This window comes from Anolis carolinensis, unplaced genomic scaffold (genome assembly GCF_035594765.1).
Source record: "Anolis carolinensis isolate JA03-04 unplaced genomic scaffold, rAnoCar3.1.pri scaffold_10, whole genome shotgun sequence".
Classification (NCBI taxonomy): Eukaryota; Metazoa; Chordata; class Lepidosauria; order Squamata; family Dactyloidae; genus Anolis; species Anolis carolinensis.
The window spans coordinates 42,006-64,219 of NW_026943821.1; the positions used below are offsets into that span (position 1 = coordinate 42,006).

At 43.9% G+C, this 22,214-nt stretch overlaps 1 protein-coding gene across 6 annotated transcripts in view; it reads right to left on the minus strand.

Annotated features, from left to right (window-relative positions):
* Positions 1-1,597: 1,597 nt before the first annotated feature.
* Positions 1,598-22,214, minus strand: part of LOC134293832 (uncharacterized) — a 29,684-nt gene continuing 9,067 nt past the window's right edge. For 3 of the 6 annotated variants that reach the window (XR_010000802.1, XR_010000801.1, XM_062962705.1), the window contains one exon: positions 19,891-21,327. The gene's annotated coding sequence lies outside the window, so the exon portion shown is untranslated. Of the gene's footprint in view, positions 7,508-8,564; positions 8,752-11,967; positions 12,155-19,890; positions 21,328-22,214 lie in introns of those variants that run through there. The other 3 variants (XM_062962706.1, XM_062962704.1, XM_062962707.1) reach the window with 3 other exon arrangements.

Here is a 22,214-nt window from a genome sequence, read left to right on the forward strand (position 1 = left end):
TTATTAGGAATATTACATGTAATATAAATATATAATTATAATACCGTATTATTATTATTATTATATTGTATTACATCGGAATATTATCAATATTATATGTGTATACAGTATATGATAACTATAGTATAATATGAGTATTCTCTATTATTCTATTGTGAAATTGATACAGGAGACATGATGGACAGGTGTCTTCCTGGTCCCGCCTTCTTCCTTCTGGTCTACTTTTTTACTTTCTCAAACCTATTAGTAGAAATAATTTCTAAGCCGAAGCGCCGGCGTTGTCCGTAGACACCTCCAGGGTCATGTGGCCACTGGCACGACGGCATGGAGCGCCGTTACCTTCCCGCTGGAGCGGTACCTATTGATCTACTCACACTCTGGAGGTTGGTGCTCACCTCCATTTATTTTTTTTAAATCATTTTTATTGAAAACTTTTTTTTGATACATAATTTTTTAAAAAAAAGGTCAGGAAAAAAGAAGAGGCCTGGGCGAACTTGGGACTCCAACTCCCACAATGCCTAGCAGCCAGCCTACGGGTTGGGAAGAGTCCCAAACTCCGGCAGGGAGGGAGGGCGCGCAGGCCAAGGGGGTTTTCCTGCCTGGGATTCCTTCCCCGCCTTGGCCTGCAAACGTCCGGGCAGTGAAGGGAGGCAGGCGCGGCCTCACGCCCAACCCCGGCTCGGTTTGGAAGGCCACGCTCCCGGCGCCCTTCCTCCTCCTCCCGGGCCTTGGCGACGAAGCCTCGACGGACCCGGGTCACCGTGGAAACGCCGCCCCGAACGCCTCTTACCGGGCCGGGCCGCCATCTTGCCGCCCTGTGACGGAGCTTCCGGTGACGCCGAGGAGGCCGCGCAGGCGCAGAAGGGAGGGAGAGGGATGCCTGTAGTGGGCGGGGCCACGTTCGCTCTCATAGGGAGCAGGCCGCGCAGGCGCATAAAGGGATGCCTGCAGTGGGCGGGGCCAAGTTCGCTCTCATAGGGATCAGCCCGCGCAGGCGCATAAAGGGATGCCTGCAGTGGGCGGGGCCACGTTCGCTATCATAGGGATCAGCCCGCGCAGGCGAATAAAGGGATGCCTGTAGTGGGCGGGGCCACGTTCGCTATCATAGGGAGCAGGCTGCGCAGGCGCATAAAGGGATGCCTGTAGTGGGCGGGGCCACGTTCGCTCTCATAGGGAGCAGGCCGCACAGGCGCATAAAGGGATGCCTGCAGTGGGCGGGGCCAGGTTCGCTCTCATACGGAGCAGGCCGCGCAGGCGCATAAAGGGATGCCTGCAGTGGGCGGGGCCAAGTTCGCTCTCATAGGGAGCAGGCCGCGCAGGCGCATAAAGGGATGCCTGTAGTGGGCGGGGCCACGTTCGCTCTCATAGGGATCAGCCCGCGCAGGCGCATAAAGGGATACCTGTAGTGGGCGGGGCCACGTTCCCTCGAATCGGGAGCAGGCCGCGCAGGCGCAGGAGTGTCTGCAGTGCCTTTTCTGTTGCATGCTTGTGTGGGGTGCTGGGCTTGGTGGTCCCTGTGTAGACTTGCCCACGGCTGCATGGGACAGGAAAGGCCCTGCAGACTCATCCTGCCAGAGAAGTCAACCATGAACCAACCTGGACACAGAATATTTATTTATTTATGACAGTATTTCTTCCCAAACCTTCTCACCCAATAAGGGGAGACTCAGGGTGGCTTACAAATAGAAAATACACATATAAACAATTACAATGACATTTCAATTCAATTTAAAATTCAGTGACATTAAAACATTCATAAAATTATTATTATTAAGGCAAAAATTCAATGCCTTATTATACAAAGCAAAAAAAAAACATAACATAAAATCAATAGGAACAATCAACATATAAATACACTTTAGTGCCATGTAGGCAGAGTTAAATACTCTTTGGCACTTGCCAGAGGTACTTGGGGTGCAAGAAAATTATATATAATAAATATTATAAATAATAATAATAATAATAATAATAAATACTTTATTTTTATATTCCCGCTCCCATCTCCCCCAGGAGGACTCGGGGTGGCTCACATGGGAAACAAGCCCAATGTCACATGTAATAAACAGTCATACATTAAAAATATAAACAATATAAACAATTAAACCATATAACAGCATATCAGAACAATGAGTCTGAGCATAGTACAATATATATATAGAGGCAAAAATTATACAGGTACTTTATTTGTAAAAACAAGGTCAGGTGTATAAAATGCAGTAACATAAACTGTCCTGTAATCTAGATGTTTAATGCTGTCAAATATTTAACGTTGTGCCTTTGAATAATAACCAGAACACACTTTTTTGGGAAGAGTTTTATTCTTGAAAGCTGACATCATTGGAAAGGGGTCGACCTCAGCAGCTCCGAAAAGGCAAGGCGTCCTGCTCTCCGCTCTCTCTCTGGGATCTCCGTCCATCCGTCCGTCCGTCCTTGGCTCTTGTCCAGGAGGAGCCCCTCCCTCGGGGATTTTGGAGACATGGAACAAGGGAGAAAAGAGGGGTCAGGAGGGCTGAACCAAGGGGAGCATCTCGCTTTTGGGGGGCTCTTGGGAACGACGGGAGCAAAGCCACCGCTTTACGCACGTGGCTTTTCCTCCTGCTAAGAGGAGAGGATCCCCTGTCACCAGGCATTTGTGGGGGTCCCTGGGGGGGTGGCCCTGCACGGAGACAAGGGGGGGGGGGGTCCTGGGCCCCACGTTTGCATTCAGAAACAGGCTCCCGTGCGCCAGACCTTTGCGTGAGGAACGCGGCTGCCCCTGGGAGGGAGGGCCGTCCGTTGGCCCTGGGCAGATGGTGGGGGGCTTTCCTATGCCGTCGGATGGGGGCAGAGCGGGGGCCAAGCCCGGTACCACAGGGAGGCCTCTGGGGGCCCGGGCGGGGGGCTCCCAGCACAGGGCAGGGGCCGGGGGGGCGGAGCCCTTCTTCCCACGGGAGGCCCGGAGGCCCCCTCCCACTTGGTTCTTGCCAACAGGCAAAAACAGTCCTATTTAAAAGCCTAGCCTGCCCTCGTTAGAACTGGGTTAGTAGGGTTAGCGGTTAGTGCAGGGATTAATCTGAGCTACTACATCCCGGGGACGTTTTAAAATGCCCGTGACGTGGGCTGAGAGCGGCCCCTCGGGTCCCCAGGGGGGTGCCAAGGCCGGGCCCCCGCTCTCCCCCCAGCCGTGACCCCCTGCACATCCAGGGAGACCCCCCCCCCACGACCTGCCCAGGGCAAAGGGAGGACCCGTCCGTCACCGAGTGGGGCCTCAACGCCACGCACAAGGGGAGCCGTGGGTGGTGTTCCTTGCGCAAAGGCCTAGCGCACTGCTCTTGAATGCAAAGGCCTAGGAGCCTGCTCTTTAGTGCAAAGGTAGGCGTTAAATGCCTGGTCTAACATTAATGACAGGGGATCTCAGTGGGGGGGCCCTCTCCATCAGTGGGGGGCCCCTCCCCCTAGCAACAACATACTACTATATAACATATTAATATTGTGCTAGGATAATAATATACTCTATCGTATATTAATGTCATATTGATACTAATATGAATAAATAATATTAACATACATACTACTATATAACATAATAACATTGTGCTAGGATAATAATATACTCTATTGCAGGGGTCCCCAGGGGAGCCAGTTCACGATCCTTCAGACCATTGCAGGGCCAGACTATAGTTGGCCACCAAGCAATAATAATAATTAATAATAATAATAATAATAATAATAATAATTATGAGGGTTGGAAGGGTTGGCCATTGAGTCCAATCCCTTTCTGCCTTTGTGCACCGAAAGCACAAGCAAAGCACCCCTGACAGATGGCCACCCAGCCTCAATGCTAATAATAATAATAATAATAATAATAATAATAATAATAATAATAAGGGTTGTGCTGTGGGGGCCGGATAAATGGCTTCAATGGGCCGCATCCCGCACACGGGCCTTAGTTTGGGGACCCCTGCTCTATTGTATATTAATGTAATATTGATACTAATATGAATAACTAATATTAACATGTAATGACTAATACTGACATCTAATAATTAAGATGCTCCTCCCCTAATAACATGCTATTCTAATTTTTATATACAGTAGAGTCTCACTTATCCAACACTCGCTTATCCAACATTCTGGATTATCCAACGCATTTTTGTAGACAATGTTTTCAAGACATCATGATATTTTGGTACTAAATTCATAAATACAGTAATTACTACATAGCATTACTGCATATTGAACTACTTTTTCTGTCAAATTTGTTGTATAACATGATGATTTGGTGCTTAATTTGTAAAATCATAAACGAATTTGATGTTTAATAGGCTTTTCCTTAATCCCTCCTTATTATCCAACATATTCGCTTATCCAACATTCTGCTGGCCCGTTTATGTTGGATAAATGAGACTCTACTGTGTGTGTGTGTGTGTGTGTGTGTGTGTGTGTATATATATATATATATAATTTAATATATAATAATTACAACATATTGTATATACATATATTCATAATATTATATTGTAATACGATATACTAATAATACAATATAATATTAATTATATATTATATTTTGCATGTAATATTACTAATAATACTACCATATATTGATATAGTACAATATAGTAATTTATTGCCAGTATTGTACTATGCTAATAATATAATATTGTATGTAAATTTAATTTTTAAGCCGTTCTGAGTCCCCTTCGGGGTGAGAAGGGCAGCATATAAATCTAATAAATAAATAAATAAATAAATAAAGCAATATAATACTAACAATGATACAATAATATTAATTACATATTATATTTTAAATGTAATATTGCTAACAATATTTCTATATAGTGGTATAGTGCAATGTAGTAATATATAATGCTAATATTGTGCTATGCTAATGAGATAGTGTATGTAAATATAACTTGTAAGCCGCTCTGAGTCCCCTTTAAGGGAAAAGAGGGCGGGGTATAAATGTAGTAAATAAATAAATACATAAATCTCTTTTTACCAGGCTTCAAATTAATAATATGGGGTCCCTTCATGCCTGGCTATGCAGTCATTGAGAATAAGGCTGGACCCCATAGGCCTGCACTGAGGTTAAGATTCTGCCAGGCATCCTATTAAAAATGGAGGGTCCCTCCCCTTACGTTAACCAGAGGGGATCTCCTTTATCCAACAAGAGAGGTTCCCACCTGCTAGGTTTGGCTTTAAACGCAGCGGGTCCCTCAGAAGCCTGGTTTTAAATTAATTGCAAACCTCCTTTAACGAGGGTTTGCCTTACAAATAGAGTTTTCCACGTGCCAGGCCCTTTTTATCAAGGTTGGCCCGGGCTGTGGCGCAGGCGGGAGAGCAAGCCAGCTGCAATTATAACTGCAAGGAATCACTCTGACCAGGAGGTCATGAGTTCGAGACCCGCTCGGAGCTTATGTTTGTTTGTCTTTGTTCTATGTTAAAAGGCACTGAATGTTTGCCTATATGTGTAATGTGATCCGCCCTGAGTCCCCTTTGGGGTGAGAAAGAAGGGCGGAATAGAAATGCTGTAAATAAATAATAAATAAAAGGGGCTCCACGTATACCTTGAATGGGTTCTCTTTGCGAGCGCTTGGCCGGAAGCCCCAAACTGCTTCAAGGCATTTACAATGGCCAATTGCCGGAGTGGGAGTCCCCGATCTATTGGGGGGAGAGTCCCTGAGGGCCCCCAGCTGTATATGCGTGTGTGTGTCATGTGTGTGTGTGCAAAGCAGCCGTGGAGGTTGGAAGGAACGTCTCACCTGGCTTTAGGGCTCCGCTGTAGGAATCTCCTTCCCGGAATCTTCTTTTTACCTGTGTAGCAGATGCTTTCCAAACAGGAAGGATCCCTCTCGGCCGATGGGAGACGGTGTCCGGCAGGAGCCCTCCGGGAGTCCAGGCACATGAAACGGGAGAGAAAAGAGAAGGTCTATACCTGACTTTTCATGAAGAAAGAATATGATATCTCCCCAGGCAGGCCTTAAGGGTTAAAAGAACCAGGGATCTCCCCACGGTTGGCCTTAAGGGTTAAAAGAACCAGGGATCTCCCTACGGTTGGCCTTAAGGGTTAAAAGAACCAGGGATCTCCCCACGGTTGGCCTTAAGGGTTAAAAGAACCAGGGATCTCCACATCGCCTGGCGTTACCTTAAAGAATAGGAGATCTCTATAGGCCAGGGCAGCTTAGTTTAACAAAAGGAGATCCCTATAGGCCAGGCCACCTTAGTTTAACTACAAGAGATCCCTATAGGCCAGGCCACCTTAGTTTAACAAAAGGAGATCTCTATAGGCCAGGCCACCTTAGTTTAACAACAAGAGATCCCTATAGGCCAGGCCACCTTAGTTTAACAACAAGAGATCTCTATAGGCCAGGCCACCTTAGTTTAACAAAAGGAGATCCCTATAGGCCAGGCCACCTTAGTTTAACAACAAGAGATCTCTATAGGCCAGGCCACCTTAGTTTAACAAAAGGAGATCCCTATAGGCCAGGCCACCTTAGTTTAACAACAAGAGATCTCTATAGGCCAGGCCACCTTAGTTTAACAAAAGGGGATCTCTATAGGCCAAGCCGCCTTAGTTTCTGGATAGGAGATCTCTATAGGCCTTACTTTAAGAATAGAGGATCCCCTTTAACCAGGCTTTAATTAGGAACAGAGGTCCCCTGGGTGGGTGGCCTTACATAAATAAAAGGGGGTCCCTACATGCCTATGTTTGCAGTCAAAAACCAGGTTGGCCATGTTCTGGCGGCCACGGCTGGCCTCCCCTTGTGTGTGGCGCCGAAGCTCCGCCCGGGGAGGGAGGGGGCGTCCGTTGGCCCTGGACGGACGATATACAGGCGGCAGGGGCCATGGGTTGGGGGAGAGCGGGGGGCCCAGCCCTGGCACCGTGGGGGGCACACTGAGGGCCCCAGGGGCTGCTCTCAGGACACCTTGCGGGCATTTTGAATGTCCTTCTAGGGGAGCCCTTCTATGGGGGGCCAGGAGGCCCCCTTCCCTCCCAGCTTGGTTCTTGCCAGCAGGCAAAACACAGTCCTATTTAAAAGGCCAGGCTGCCCTAGTTAGAATGGTGTTAGTAGGGTTAGTAGGTGAGTTAAGGTATTAATATTTTTATTTCTAGCCACTGTCTAAGTTTAAGGGAGCTTTTAAAATGCCCGTAACGTGTGCTGCTCCCCGCGGTGCCAGGGCCGGGCCCCCCGCTGCCCCCCAAGCTGTGGCCCCTACGGCTTGTATAGGAAAACCCCCATCATCTGCCTAGAACAAAGGGAGGACCCGTCCGTTCCCGAGTGGGAAACTTCGATGCCACACACGAGGGGAACCGTGTTATTCATGCAAAAGCCTAGCACACAGGTAGCCTGTTTTTTATTGCAAAGATAGACATTAAATGCCTAGCCTTACACCCATTACCCTGACAATGACCTTTTTTGGGGGGCGGGCGGTGTCCTTGCGAGAGTGTCTTCAAGCATCTTCTGTCTTCTGTCTCTTCGACCTTTTGTTTCTTCCCTTTCTTCCCTTTGACTTGAATTCAGCGCTGGGAAAAGAGTGAGTGGGAAGAAAGCTTTCAGAAAAAAAAAAAACAGGCATTGTCTTCTTTCTATTTTGCAAGGCCAGGAAGACAGTTCCCATCTTGTCTCCCGTAACATGCTATGCTAATAATATAATATGTATTGTGTATATATAGTATATTGTATATAATATACAATATAATAGACAATGTTATATCATAATATAATATATTGAATATAAATATAATATTGAGAATATTATAATGTAATACAATATAATTCAAATACTAATGCAATATAATATTAATTATTTTATATATTACATGTAATATTTCTAATAATATTACAGTATGATGGTATAGTACAATATAGTAATATATAATGCTATTATTGTGTGTGCTAATACTTTGTATGTACATATATAATTATATATAATATATATAATATATAATCAATATCATTATGTTTTATTATTAATTGTATTACATAATATATTACTATCAATATTATATGTATATTCATTAGATTATAATATATTATATTGTCCATTATATACAAAATTTTATATATATATATATATATATATATATATATATATATATATATATAATTTTCAGCATAGCATGTTATGGGTCTTAAGGCTGGAAATAAATCAGATTGGTAAAAAAAATGCAATTATTATTCTACTCATTTCCTCTGGAAAGCTGTGTGAATTTTCAAAAATGTTGCCATGTGTTGTCAAAGGCTTTCATGGCCGGAATCACTGGGTTGTTGTGAGTTTCTGGGCTGCCACCTCAAAAAGCAGGGCCAGCTAACACCTCCAAACACAGGACTCCCCCAGGCAGGAAGCAGCCAGGCCTTGAAACTGCAGGCCATTCAATGCTAATCAAGGTAGCAGCATTCACATTGGCCTCCAACAGACAAGAGTTCTTTCTCCCACCCTGGACATTTCGCAGATATATAAAAACTTCACCAGCAAACTATGGTTTCCTGCCATAGATGTGGGCGAAACGTCAGGAGAGAATGCTTCTGGAAACCAATTATTATTTCAGATTATAATAAATAAAATGCAACAATATTCACCTGGTCCCTTCAAAAAAAGCTGTGCTAATTTTCAAAAGTTTTGCCTTTGTTTCTCCCTTCCGTTTCACAAGGCTTGGCCATTTCTGAGGTAAAGTCTGAGGTGACAATCTCTTAATAAATAAAATTGGCATTTTCTTCTTTCTATTTCACAAGGCTTTTCTGAGGTAAAGGTTCGATAAAGAAATTCCTGAAATAATAGGGAAACGTACATGAATAAAGTGAAAAGAAGTTATCCAGATGACAGAAAAAACATATTCTGAGGTAAAACTTATGGCTCAGAGTAAAGCCACCTGGCTCTTTATGGCCCTTTGTGGGTCTTAAGGCTGGAAATAAATCAAATGGTGTAAATTTCCAAAAATGTTGTTCTTTGTCTTTCTCTGGACAAAAGTTTTGTCATTTTTGAGGTGATAGAATAATAAACTATTCATCAATAAAGCAGGTATTACAGTAGAGTCCCGCTTATCCAACGTAAACGGGCCGACAGAACGTTGGATAAGCGAATATGTTGGATAATAAGGAGAGATTAAGGAAAAGCCTATTAAACATTAAATTAGTTTATGATTTTACAAATTAAGCACCAAACATTATGTTATACAACAAATTTGACAGAAAAAGTCGTTCAATATGCAGTAATACTATGTAGTAATTACTGTATTTACGAATTTAGCACCTAAATATCAGGATTTATTGAAAACATTGACTACAAAAATGCGTTGGATAATCCAGAACGTTGGATAAGCGAGTGTTGGATAAGTGAGACTCTACTGTATTTGTGAATATTTTTTCTGAATATTTTGCTTATTTTTGGCAAATGTTTCCACAAATATTTGTATGATTTTTTGGGTGAATATTTTATTTCAATGTTTGTGAATGTTTCCATGATTGTTTTTTTCTGAATACGTTTGTGAATATTTTTATGAATATTTTTCCCCAAATACTTTGCTTATTTTGGGCAAATGTTTCTGCAAATATTTTTTATGATTATGTTTGTCAATACTTTAATGATTTTGTAAATATTTCAGTGGACATTTTTTCCAACTGTATCTTCTCTCTTACTAGAGAAAGGCTTTGTGACGAGGTGATTTCTGAGGCAAAACCTCATGGAAGTCTTAATAAACGAAATAGTTTCCTTCTTTCTGTTTCACAAAGCCTTTATCCACCTTTATCTGGAGAAAGACCTGGTGCTATTTGAGGCCGCTTTTGAAAATTTAAGACCAGAGTAATATAATAAAACAGGCCTTTCCTCCACATTGGATTTCACTTTTGAGGGGATTCCTGAGGTAATGAAAGAACCCCCAAAACAACAAGGAAACCAACCTAAAATCGAGTGGGAGAGAGAGGGTCCTCTGGACGGGAAGAAAAGCCTTTCCTGAGGTAAAAGTGACTCCCAAAAGGAAAGGCGTCTCTCTCCTCTTTCAACTCCAGATGAATCCCCAAGAAAGTAGGCTGAACCAGGCGAGGCCACAGCACGGGCCCTGATTCGCCTCTCTCTCCGGCTCTGGGTGGCGGGAGGAGGGAGAGAGAGAGAGAGAGCCCGCCCGCCCTTCCCGGCCTGTCTCCTCGGGGCCTTCCTTCCAGCCACGGCTGAGGGGACCCGGGCCGGCTCTTCCCTCCTTCCCAGCCCGGCCTGAACCACGGCTGCCAGGCCAGGCGCCCTTCTCTCTCTCTCTCTCTCTCTCTCGGAGGGAAAGGAAACGCCTGGGCGCCAAACGAGGCCCCGTTTCCTGAGGTAAATTAACGGCTGAGGCGCCAAGAAGCCCCGCCTCCACCACGGCCGCCTTTTCGGCCTTGGTCCCACCCCTCCTCCCTCTGCCGCCGCCCGATTGGACGATTCTCCCGCACGTCACAGGCTCAGAGAGGGCTTCGCCAATTTGGGCGGGAAAGCAGGGAGCGGCTCGACGCATGCGCACTCCGTTGTCATCTAAACTAGATACAGTAGTCTCACTTATCCAACGTTCTGGATTATCCAACACATTTTTATAGTCAACGTTTTCAAAATATCGTGATATTTTGGTGCTAAATTCATAAATAAAGTAATGACAACATAACATTACTGCGTATTGAACTGCTTTTTCTGTCAAATTTGTTGTAAAACGTGATGTTTTGGGGCTTAATTTGTAAAATCATAACCTATTTTGATGTTTAATAGGCTTTTCCTTAATCCCTCCTCATTATCCAACATATTCGCCTATCCAACGTTCTGTCGGCCCGTTTGTGTTGGATAAGTGAGACTCTACTGTACTTTTTCTGTCAAATTTGTTGTAAAACGTGATGTTTTGGGGCTTAATTTGTAAAATCATAACCTATTTTGATGTTTAATAGGCTTTTCCTTAATCCCTCCTCATTATCCAACATATTCGCTTATCCAACGTTCTACCAGCCCGTTTATGTTGGATAAGTGAGACTCTACTGTACTTTTTCTGTCAAATTTGTTGTAAAACATGATGTTTTGGGGCTTAATTTGTAAAATCATAACCTATTTTGATGTTTAATAGGCTTTTCCTTAATCCCTCCTCATTATCCAACATATTCGCTTATCCAACGTTCTGCCAGCCCGTTTATGTTGGATAAGTGAGACTCTACTGTACTTTTTCTGTCAAATTTGTTGTAAAACATGATGTTTTGGTGCTTAATTTGTAAAATCACAACCTATTTTGATGTTTAATAGGCTTTTCCTTAATCCCTCCTCATTATCCAACATATTCGCCTATCCAACGTTCTGTCGGCCCGTTTGTGTTGGATAAGTGAGACTCTACTGTACTTTTTCTGTCAAATTTGTTGTAAAACGTGATGTTTTGGGGCTTAATTTGTAAAATCATAACCTATTTTGATGTTTAATAGGCTTTTCCTTAATCCCTCCTCATTATCCAACATATTCGCCTATCCAACGTTCTGCCGGCCCGTTTGTGTTGGATAAGTGAGACTCTACTGTACTTTTTCTGTCAAATTTGTTGTAAAACATGATGTTTTGGGGCTTAATTTGTAAAATCATAACCTATTTTGATGTTTAATAGGCTTTTCCTTAATCCCTCCTCATTATCCAACATATTCGCTTATCCAACGTTCTGCCAGCCCGTTTATGTTGGATAAGTGAGACTCTACTGTACTTTTTCTGTCAAATTTGTTGTAAAACATGATGTTTTGGGGCTTAATTTGTAAAATCACAACCTATTTTGATATTTAATAGGCTTTTCCTTAATCCCTCCTTATTATCCAACATATTCGCTTATCCAACGTTCTGCCGGCCCGTTTACGTTGGATAAGTGAGACTCTACTGTATATAAAAACTTCACCAGCAATCTATGGTTTCTTGACATAGATGTGGGCGAAACGTCAGGAGAGAATGCTTCTGGAAACTAATTATTATTTCAGATTATAATAAATAAAATGCAACAATATTCACCTGGTCCCTTCAGAAAAAGCTGTGCTAATTTTCAAAAGTTTTGCCTTTGTTTCTCCCTTCCGTTTCACAAGGCTTGGCCATTTCTGAGGTAAAGTCTGAGGTGACAATCTCTTAATAAATAAAATTGGCATTTTCTTCTTTCTATTTCACAAGGCTTTTCTGAGGTAAAGGTTCGATAAAGAAATTCCTGAAATAATAGGGAAACGTACATGAATAAAGTGAAAAGAAGTTATCCAGATGACAGAAAAAACATATTCTGAGGTAAAACTTATGGCTCAGAGTAAAGCCACCTGGCTCTTTATGGCCCTTTGTGGGTCTTAAGGCTGGAAATAAATCAAATGGTGTAAATTTCCAAAAATGTTGTTCTTTGTCTTTCTCTGGACAAAAGGTTTGTCATTTTTGAGGTGATAGAATAATAAACTATTCATCAACAAAGCAGGTATTATCTTCTATGTCGCCAGGAGAAATGGCACAGCTGAGGTATGAGTGACAACTGAAGAGCCAAGAAGAAGCCCCGCCTCCCAATCCGGCCGCCTTTTTGGCCTTGGTCCCACCCCTCCTCCCTCTGCCGCCGCCCGATTGGACGATTCTCCCGCACGTCACAGGCTCAGAGAGGGCTTCGCCAATTTGGGCGGGAAAGCAGGGAGCTGCTCGACGCATGCGCACTCCGTTGTCATCTAAACTATATACAGTAGTCTCACTTATCCAACGTTCTGCATTATCCAACACATTTTTATAGTCAACGTTTTCAATATATCGTGATATTTTGGTGCTAAATTCATAAATAAAGTAATTACAACATAACATTACTGCGTATTGAACTGCTTTTTCTGTCAAATTTGTTGTAAAACGTGATGTTTTGGGGCTTAATTTGTAAAATCATAACCTATTTTGATGTTTAATAGGTTTTTTCTTAATCTCTCCTCATTATCCAACATATTCGCTTATCCAACATTCTGCCAGCCCGTTTATGTTGGATAAGTGAGACTCTACTGTACTTTTTCTGTCAAATTTGTTGTAAAACGTGATGCGCACTCCGTTGTCATCTAAAATATATGTTAGCCTGCCAATCCGGCCGCCTTTTTGGCCTTGGTCCCACCCCTTCTCCCTGGGCCGCCTCCCGATTGGACGATTCTCCCGCACGTCACAGGCTTATACAGGGCTTCTCAAACTTGGGCGGGACAGCAGGGAGCTGCTCGACGCATGCGCACTCCGTTGTCATCTAAAATATATGTTAGCCTGCCAATCCGGCCGCCTTTTTGGCCTTGGTCCCACCCCTTCTCCCTGGGCCGCCTCCCGATTGGACGATTCTCCCGCACGTCACAGGCTTAGACAGGGCTTCTCAAAATTGGGCGGGACAGCAGGGAGCTGCTCGACGCATGCGCACTCCGTTGTCATCTAAAATATAGGTTAGCCTGCCAATCCGGCCGCCTTTTTGGCCTTGGTCCCACCCCTTCTCCCTGGGCCGCCTCCCGATTGGACGATTCTCCCGCACGTCACAGGCTTAGACAGGGCTTCTCAAACTTGGGCGGGACAGCAGGGAGCTGCTCGACGCATGCGCACTCCGTTGTCATCTAAAATATATGTTAGCCTGCCAATCCGGCCGCCTTTTTGGCCTTGGTCCCACCCCTTCTCCCTGGGCCGCCTCCCGATTGGACGATGCGCATTCCGTTGTCATCTAAAATATATATTATATATACTGCAACTTATGATATAGCACAGTATATTATATAATACTAATCATATAATATACCGGTGGTGTATGATATACATCGTGTTATAATACTATAGTGCAATATATATAATAATATAAAATAATTTGGTTGCTGTACCAGAAGCATCCTCTCCTGACGTTTCGCCCGCATCTCTGGCAGGCATCCTCAGAAGTTGGGAAGTCTGTTGGAAACGAGGCAAGAGGGGTCCGATTTATCTCTTGATAAAATGTTTATTTTCTCCATTTTGGTTACAAGTGAGTTTGTGGCCCAGATCATATCGATTCTGGACCACGATTCGTGTCTATATTTGAATAAAACGTATAATCTCTTGTAGTTGGGTTTTTGATTATTTTTAGTCTATGTACACGTAAGAAAACTTCAATAAAAAGCATTTTAATAATAATAATAATAGTAATAATAGTAATAATAGTAATAATAATATTGAATGGAGAGGGCATCCTCCTCCTCCTCCTCCTCCTCCCTCTCCATTGAGATCAAGGCGGGGAATTTTCCAGTCCGCCTGCAATGCGCGCCTTTCACCACTGGATGGAGACAAACACACACAGCGGCTTCCTGGCCATTCATTTTCTCTCCGCCTGCAATGCGCGCCTTTCACCACTGGATGGAGACAAACACATACAGCGGCTTCCTGGCCATTGAATATCCTTGCAGCATCAAAGCCTGGCTGCTTCATACCTAGGGGACTCCATTGTCGGCCAACTTGAATCCCATTGAATAGCCTTGCAGCATCAAAGCCTGGCTGCTTCATACCTAGGGGACTCCATTGTCGGCCAACTTGAATCCCATTGAATAGCCTTGCAGCATCAAAGCCTGGCTGCTTCATACCTAGGGGACTCCATTGTCGGCCAACTTGAATCCCATTGAATAGCCTTGCAGCATCAAAGCCTGGCTGCTTCATACCTAGGGGACTCCATTGTCGGCCAACTTGAATAGCCTTGCAGCATCAAAGCCTGGCTGCTTCATACCTAGGGGACTCCATTGTCGGGCAACTTGAATACCCTTGCAGCATCAAAGCCTGGCTGCTTCATACCTAGGGGACTCCATTGTCGGCCAACTTGAATTCCCATTGAATAGCCTTGCAGCATCAAAGCCTGGCTGCTTCATACCTAGGGGACTCCATTGTCGGCCAACTTGAATCCCATGGAATAGCCTTGCAGCATCAAAGCCTGGCTGCTTCATACCTAGGGGACTCCATTGTCGGCCAACTTGAATACCATTGAATAGCCTTGCAGCATCAAAGCCTGGCTGCTTCATACCTAGGGGACTCCATTGTCGGCCAACTTGAATCCCATTGAATAGCCTTGCAGCATCAAAGCCTGGCTGCTTCATACCTAGGGGACTCCATTGTCGGCCAACTTGAATACCCTTGCAGCATCAAAGCCTGGCTGCTTCATACCTAGGGGACTCCATTGTCGGCCAACTTGAATAGCCTTGCAGCATCAAAGCCTGGCTGCTTCATACCTAGGGGACTCCATTGTCGGCCAACTTGAATCCCATTGAATAGCCTTGCAGCATCAAAGCCTGGCTGCTTCATACCTAGGGGACTCCATTGTCGGCCAACTTGAATCCCATTGAATAGCCTTGCAGCATCAAAGCCTGGCTGCTTCATACCTAGGGGACTCCATTGTCGGCCAACTTGAATAGCCTTGCAGCATCAAAGCCTGGCTGCTTCATACCTAGGGGACTCCATTGTCGGCCAACTTGAATAGCCTTGCAGCATCAAAGCCTGGCTGCTTCATACCTAGGGGACTCCATTGTCGGCCAACTTGAATCCCATTGAATAGCCTTGCAGCATCAAAGCCTGGCTGCTTCATACCTAGGGGACTCCATTGTCGGCCAACTTGAATAGCCTTGCAGCATCAAAGCCTGGCTGCTTCATACCTAGGGGACTCCATTGTCGGCCAACTTGAATAGCCTTGCAGCATCAAAGCCTGGCTGCTTCATACCTAGGGGACTCCATTGTCGGCCAACTTGAATCCCATGGAATAGCCTTGCAGCATCAAAGCCTGGCTGCTTCATACCTAGGGGACTCCATTGTCGGCCAACTTGAATTCCCATTGAATAGCCTTGCAGCATCAAAGCCTGGCTGCTTCATACCTAGGGGACTCCATTGTCGGCCAACTTGAATCCCATGGAATAGCCTTGCAGCATCAAAGCCTGGCTGCTTCATACCTAGGGGACTCCATTGTCGGCCAACTTGAATACCATTGAATAGCCTTGCAGCATCAAAGCCTGGCTGCTTCATACCTAGGGGACTCCATTGTCGGCCAACTTGAATCCCATTGAATAGCCTTGCAGCATCAAAGCCTGGCTGCTTCATACCTAGGGGACTCCATTGTCGGCCAACTTGAATAGCCTTGCAGCATCAAAGCCTGGCTGCTTCATACCTAGGGGACTCCATTGTCGGCCAACTTGAATAGCCTTGCAGCATCAAAGCCTGGCTGCTTCATACCTAGGGGACTCCATTGTCGGCCAACTTGAATCCCATTGAATAGCCTTGCAGCATCAAAGCCTGGCTGCTTCATACCTAGGGGACTCCATTGTCGGCCAACTTGAATCCCATTGAATAGCCTTGCAGCATCAAAGCCTGGCTGCTTCATACCTAGGGGACTCCATTGTCGGCCAACTTGAATCCCATTGAATAGCCTTGCAGCATCAAAGCCTGGCTGCTTCATACCTAGGGGACTCCATTGTCGGCCAACTTGAATTCCCATTGAATAGCCTTGCAGCATCAAAGCCTGGCTGCTTCATACCTAGGGGACTCCATTGTCGGCCAACTTGAATTCCCATTGAATAGCCTTGCAGCATCAAAGCCTGGCTGCTTCATACCTAGGGGACTCCATTGTCGGCCAACTTGAATCCCATGGAATAGCCTTGCAGCATCAAAGCCTGGCTGCTTCATACCTAGGGGACTCCATTGTCGGCCAACTTGAATCCCATGGAATAGCCTTGCAGCATCAAAGCCTGGCTGCTTCATACCTAGGGGACTCCATTGTCGGCCAACTTGAATAGCCTTGCAGCATCAAAGCCTGGCTGCTTCATACCTAGGGGACTCCATTGTCGGCCAACTTGAATCCCATTGAATAGCCTTGCAGCATCAAAGCCTGGCTGCTTCATACCTAGGGGACTCCATTGTCGGCCAACTTGAATCCCATTGAATAGCCTTGCAGCATCAAAGCCTGGCTGCTTCATACCTAGGGGACTCCATTGTCGGCCAACTTGAATCCCATTGAATAGCCTTGCAGCATCAAAGCCTGGCTGCTTCATACCTAGGGGACTGCATTGTCGGCCAACTTGAATCCCATGGAATAGCCTTGCAGCATCAAAGCCTGGCTGCTTCATACCTAGGGGACTCCATTGTCGGCCAACTTGAATCCCATTGAATAGCCTTGCAGCATCAAAGCCTGGCTGCTTCATATCTAGGGGACTCCATTGTCGGCCAACTTGAATCCCATTGAATAGCCTTGCAGCATCAAAGCCTGGCTGCTTCATACCTAGGGGACTCCATTGTCGGCCAACTTGAATCCCATTGAATAGCCTTGCAGCATCAAAGCCTGGCTGCTTCATACCTAGGGGACTCCATTGTCGGCCAACTTGAATTCCCATTGAATAGCCTTGCAGCATCAAAGCCTGGCTGCTTCATACCTAGGGGACTCCATTGTCGGCCAACTTGAATCCCATTGAATAGCCTTGCAGCATCAAAGCCTGGCTGCTTCATACCTAGGGGACTCCATTGTCGGCCAACTTGAATACCCTTGCAGCATCAAAGCCTGGCTGCTTCATACCTAGGGGACTCCATTGTCGGCCAACTTGAATACCCTTGCAGCATCAAAGCCTGGCTGCTTCATACCTAGGGGACTCCATTGTCGGCCAACTTGAATCCCATTGAATAGCCTTGCAGCATCAAAGCCTGGCTGCTTCATACCTAGGGGACTCCATTGTCGGCCAACTTGAATAGCCTTGCAGCATCAAAGCCTGGCTGCTTCATACCTAGGGGACTCCATTGTCGGCCAACTTGAATAGCCTTGCAGCATCAAAGCCTGGCTGCTTCATACCTAGGGGACTCCATTGTCGGCCAACTTGAATAGCCTTGCAGCATCAAAGCCTGGCTGCTTCATACCTAGGGGACTCCATTGTCGGCCAACTTGAATCCCATTGAATAGCCTTGCAGCATCAAAGCCTGGCTGCTTCATACCTAGGGGACTCCATTGTCGGCCAACTTGAATAGCCTTGCAGCATCAAAGCCTGGCTGCTTCATACCTAGGGGACTCCATTGTCGGCCAACTTGAATAGCCTTGCAGCATCAAAGCCTGGCTGCTTCATACCTAGGGGACTCCATTGTCGGCCAACTTGAATAGCCTTGCAGCATCAAAGCCTGGCTGCTTCATACCTAGGGGACTCCATTGTCGGCCAACTTGAATCCCATTGAAGAGCCTTGCAGCATCAAAGCCTGGCTGCTTCATACCTAGGGGACTCCATTGTCGGCCAACTTGAATACCCTTGCAGCATCAAAGCCTGGCTGCTTCATACCTAGGGGACTCCATTGTCGGCCAACTTGAATAGCCTTGCAGCATCAAAGCCTGGCTGCTTCATACCTAGGGGACTCCATTGTCGGCCAACTTGAATCCCATTGAATAGCCTTGCAGCATCAAAGCCTGGCTGCTTCATACCTAGGGGACTCCATTGTCGGCCAACTTGAATAGCCTTGCAGCATCAAAGCCTGGCTGCTTCATACCTAGGGGAATCCTCTTTATGCCACGAAGAAAACCCCACTAAGGACTACGCCACAGCAACGCGTGGCCGGGTACAGCTAGTTATATTATACGACTATATTGCAATATTATTAGTAATATTTCATATAATAAAAATATACAATTATAGTGAATTATATGTACATCCTCTGGAGGAGAGAGGGCGGTCTAGAAATAAAGTTTTGTTGTTATTATTTTATTCTTATTGGAAAACTAAGCAAGGGGGGGTTATATCTCCTAGGCTCCAATGGCATTGAGCTGTTGTAGAGTTTGTATAGGATGGTGGGAGTTGTAGTTTGACAAGGCACCGGCACTCCTGGGCAGAAGACGGGAAAGACCTTGCAAAACCCTAACTCCCAGGATATTATTATTAGTAGTATTACTATTGTCATGTAATTATATTTCCCAAATGGCTCAATGATATATCAATGGGATTCCTTATGTCTTTTCTCTTTGTCGCCCTCCTGTGGACAGAAGAATATTGCACTTGCCTTGGGATTCTGAGTCTTCGCTCTCTGCTGCCATCAAATGGTCAGAGGCGGAAGTGCAGCCTCGAGCGTTGAAGGCGCCTTTGTGCTGCACTTTTCTATCTGACCATTGAATGGCAGCAGAGAGCAAAGAATCAGAGTTTCAAGGCAAGTGCAATATTCTTCTGTCCACAGGAGGGCGACAGACAGAAAAGCCATTAGGACTTAATGTAATATTAATTGATATTTCTTTGATCCAGGGTAATCTTAAATAATACTAATACTACTAATAATAATCTTGGGAGTGAGAGGTTTGCAAGGCCTTTCACCCCCTCCGCCCAAGAGTGCTGGTGCCTTGCCAAACTGCAACTCCCACCATCCCATACAACCTCTGCAACTTTGCAACCGCACAAAACTATGGCCATGTTCCCGAAGCATTCTCTCCTGACATTTCGCCCACATTTATGGCAGGCATCCTCAGAGCTTGTGTGGTATTTTGGAAAACTAAGCAAGGGAGGTTTATCTATTTGTGGAATCACGTCCAGGGCGAGAGAAAGAACTCTTGTCTTGGAGGCAAGTGTGAATGTTGCCATTGGCCGACTTGATTAGCAATGAATGGCCTTGCAGCTTCAAAGACTGGCTGCATTCCTGCCTGGGGGAATCCTTTGTTGTGAACGCGTTAGCTGGCCCTGATTGTTTCCTGTCTGGAATTCCTCTGGACTCGCAGGCCTGGGATAGTGAGCATTTATCGCACTTTAACTCTCCTTTTTATAAAGAAACAGCTCTCTCTTTTACACCAAGGTGGCCTTTGTGATCATTCGGAAGACCGTTTCCAGACTCAGGGCAAAATGCAACGGTTCTTCTCCCATCCTCTGTTCGTTCCCAGAGATTTTACTTAGTTTCAGGCGAATGGCGCAACAAGCAAAATGTCTGTATTTCCCTCCCCAATAAAAACACCCAAAACCTGGCCGTCGTGAACTAATAAACTTTATTGATTTCATGATGGGAGCCACCGTTTTGTATAGAAACAGAATCAAAACAAGCTCAGCGAGTTGTAACTCAGCCGTAAGGACAGACAAGTGAGAATTCAGGCGGCTCCTACGTGTGTTTTCCCTTTCTGGGTTTAAGAAATGGTGCCTGGGAAGGAAGGAAGAGGTTTCTCAAGGAAATTGCATACATTTGCAACCAAAGTTGGTGTAAAGAAGTGTGTGTTTTTATTTTGATTTATGGATGACATGTTTATTTGATTTTGTTTAAACAGTCAGGTTTGGTTAAGTTTATTTTTTATTTTATTTTTTTGTATCATTTTTATTGAAAAGTTTCTTTTAAAACATCAAACATAAAACATAAGACGACATACGGCAGGGGAACAGGGAAGGGAGGGCAGGGGCAGGGAAAGTGTGTCTGGATTAGGGATTGTGAGAGGGGATATACACTAGCAATGGGGGGGGGTTTGACTTCCGATCTTTGTCACTAATCATTTATGTTCCAATTAGATAGTTCTTATCATCTTTTCTTAAGGTAATAATAATAATAATAATAATAATAATAATAATAATAATAATAATAATTTTAGTTTTATACCCCGCCCCATCTCCCCGAAGGGACTCGGGGCGGCTTACATGGGGCCAAGCCCAGATATCAGACAATATAAAAACATATCAATAAAACAAGTCAATCAACAATAAAACAAATCATAAAACAAATGAGGTCACATACAATAAATATACTGATAAAATCCCGGGTTGGCTCCAAAAAGTAATATCTCCTACCCAGAAAAGAAGAAACCAACAGAGAAGATGTGCTTGGGAGGGGGGGGGGGGATAATTATACCATTGTATTACATTTTACAATGAACAAAAAATGTAATGCCTGCAAGACATTTGTGGAGGGGGAAAAATAATTAGACTTTCCTGCAATTTTTTTAATGAGGAAGAGCTTAAGGGTTAAACTATTACATATACCTCCCATTCTAAGATCCCCATGGATGCAAGTAAACCTTATATTTCGCTGATATTTGGGCCAGAAACATATCACAGAATTGCAGTGAAGAACATAGAGAGGCCTACAAACACTTTGGAGGGGAGAGTTTACTACAGTAAGTAAAACCATGCATATCAAATCTATAGATAAGGAGACTGTACTGCAATCAGTAAAATCTTCATTATGTTTACCTAAACTACAACTTCCCAGAAAATCTGAATACAACCTTGCTGGTTCCATTCTCTGAAGTAACAAGGTAGTCTTCAAAGTTTGACCAGTCCGTGGCTCTTATAGCTCTTCCGTTGCTCTTTCTCATTAAGAAGGTAAGTTTGTCCATATCCTTTATTTCAGTCAATTTGGTCAGCCAGGCATCTTTCGATGGGGCTTTCTCACTTTTCCATTGTTTTGCGATTACCATCCTTGCTGCAGTAATAAAAAATGTAAATAGTTTATCTGTATTTAAATCTACCTTATCTAATTCATCATATAACCCTAGCAGGAGGAGCTCAGGCGTCTTCGCAAAGTTTGTGTTTAGAATTTTATTACTTTCGTCTAACATCATCGTCCAAAATTTTGCCATCTTTCTGCAACTCCACCACATATGGTGGTACGAGCCCACTTGAGATTTACATTTCCAGCATTTATTATTAGTATTTTTATACATAAATCCTATCTTTTGGGGGGTTAGGTACCATCTATGCATTACTTTCAGCCAGTTTTCTTTCATGTCCATGGAGTACGTGTATTTAATTTTTTTCCTCCAAATCGATTCCCACTCATGTAGGTAAATCGGACATATGAAATAACAGAATAATATAATAACGATGCGATATAATAATAATATAATATGAAATAAGAACAAAATAATATAATAATGATGAAAAACAATAATAATAATATAAAATAATATAAGATCCAAATAATATAAGGATGCAAAATAATAGTAATATAATAATAATAGAAAATAACAACATAATAATGCAAAATACTGTGTATACTGTGTATAACACGAAATAACAGAATATAATAATGATGCAAAATAATAATTATAATACGCAATACGTAAGAACAAATATAAAAATGATGTAAAATAATATAATAATATAAAACAACAACATAATAATGCAAAATCATGTGTATAATAGTATGAAACAACAAAATTATATAGTATAATAATGATGTAAAATAATAATATAATATAATATGAAATATAAACAAAACGATCTAAAAATGTAAAATAATAAAAATATAAAATATAAAATAAAAACCAATAATATAAGGATGCAAAATAATAATAATATTATAATAAT